Here is a 2,025-nt window from a genome sequence, read left to right on the forward strand (position 1 = left end):
ATACGCCTTTAGTTGCAATTTCTATAACCGAAACCTATTTGCTTTAAAACAATTAAACTATCCTGTTTTTCTGCAGGATCTAGCCAAGTCACCGCTTCCATTAACTTTCGGAGAACGCCTAACTTAAGAATTGCAAAGGCGAATTTTGCTTTAAGCAAAAGTTGAAAAAAACCATACCAGAAGCATATTCATTAGGGTGGTCCTTAAAAATGAAATGAACGCTTTTTTCAGTCTCACCGCCTCAATCGGTAACACCACGGTCGCAGATATCACATACCAAGACGTCTTCATAGGGTAGTCTGAACTCTGACCCTTAAAAAATTTACACGTTTTATCTTCGACTATAGTAGTATCGATTTTGGGTATTAAATGAAAAAAAAAAAAATATTTTTAATTTATTGAGTCCAGCCTTTGCGAAACGCCTTAACCGACTTCAATCGGGTCCCAATTTTATATGTGATATCTTCGAGTACGGTAGTATCGATTTTGAGTATTAGCTAAAAAAAAATAATTTTAATTTTTGAGTCTCTATAGAGGAATCTATACTTTTCCCCCTGTAAGACACGCCTTAACCGTCTCCAATCGGGACCAAAATTTATTGTGTAAATTTAAAAAAAAAATACTTTCGCGGCATCAAACTTACATTTACTGTTTAATACTGTTTAGCCAAAATTGTTCTAAACATTAAAATTAAAAAGTTTAAAAATGCGATTTTTCTACATCTTTTATAAAGTTGTTTCTTATAAAAAAAAATTTATTTTTATAAAAAATCAAGAAAAAAACTTGAAGGCCATTGTGAAAATTAAAACGTAGGTTGTTCGAGTAACTGTACATATGTATGTATATGCATGTGCATCACGTTTGTATGTATGTAAATTTTTGCCCACTTTGCATTTTATTCCCGCGAAAGTATTTACTTACATTCCCCGACAATTATTTATTTACTAAATTATCAATTAAATACAGGCACCTGAAGAGCCATCGAATGGTTAATGATCTGCGTTGAGTGCCAGTATATGCATACATAAGTACGCATGTATGTATGTATACCCATTTTAGCCGCACTGCTGTCAGCCGGTTCTATGGTGTAATGGTTAGCACTCTGGACTTTGAATCCAGCGATCCGAGTTCAAATCTCGGTAGAACCTTAAACGCGTTTGTAATTTTTTTTTACACCAAATAAAATGATTATAACTTTAGTTTTATTTTTTAAATCAAAATAAAGCTATTTCTTGATTGTTGTGTGATTTTAATCAAAATTGAACGTAGTACATAATTAGAAATTTAGAGGTTTGTGTATCACAAACAAAATTTGGTATAAAATGCCTCTTGTTAACTATTGCTATTAAAAATACAAAAATTCAAACTTATGTATTCAATTATTTCTTTTCTCTGTGGTTTTCCTTGTTATTATTTATAAATTGTTTCCTTTCCTAAAATTAATTGTCAGCCTCCCAGCTAGCAAAACTGCTAGACATCTGTTAGATATCCTTCAGACTAGTCGGCAAAAAAGTCTGAAATCTCTATGATTTCTGGCCGATATCGGTCAGAGAAGCGTATAGAGACGTTGAAAGGAAATCTTACCGACACGTGCCGCCTTTTGTAAAGGTAATTTATACACTAAAAATAATCAAAGAGAAATTTTCCTTTAAGTTAATTTATATGCCACTCGGAAGTCAAAAAATTTTATGCTAAGAATTTTAATCAGAGCATAGCCATGATTAAGCTGTTAACGGAAACAAATGCCAAAAATACAATACAATTAAAACAAAATGTTGGTTTCACGTTTTTTATTTCCATATATGTATATAGTAGAGAACTAAAAGAATAACAATTTTGGAATAAAATTAAAAACAGGGTGTACATACGGTATTCCACAAAAACTTTTTTTTTTTGTTATAAAAATTTCACAAAATGGTAATTTGTAACGAAAAGAATAGAAAATATATGTAAAAATATGTTATCTTTTATTATTCTATTTAATAGTAGGGATTTTAGCTTTCCAAAGAGGAAAGAAGAAGGTTT

At 31.0% G+C, this 2,025-nt stretch overlaps 1 non-coding gene across 1 annotated transcript; it reads left to right on the forward strand.

Moving 5' to 3' along the window:
• The first annotated feature begins 1,076 nt into the window (after nt 1–1,076).
• On the forward strand, nt 1,077–1,148 carry TRNAQ-UUG (transfer RNA glutamine (anticodon UUG)). Its single transcript has one exon. It is a non-coding gene; the product is annotated as a tRNA-Gln (tRNA).
• Nucleotides 1,149–2,025: the final 877 nt, after the last annotated feature.

This window comes from Rhagoletis zephyria, unplaced genomic scaffold (genome assembly GCF_001687245.7).
Source record: "Rhagoletis zephyria isolate East Lansing unplaced genomic scaffold, Rhagoletis_zephyria_1.1 Rzeph_scaffold_00182, whole genome shotgun sequence".
NCBI lineage: Eukaryota > Metazoa > Arthropoda > Insecta > Diptera > Tephritidae > Rhagoletis > Rhagoletis zephyria.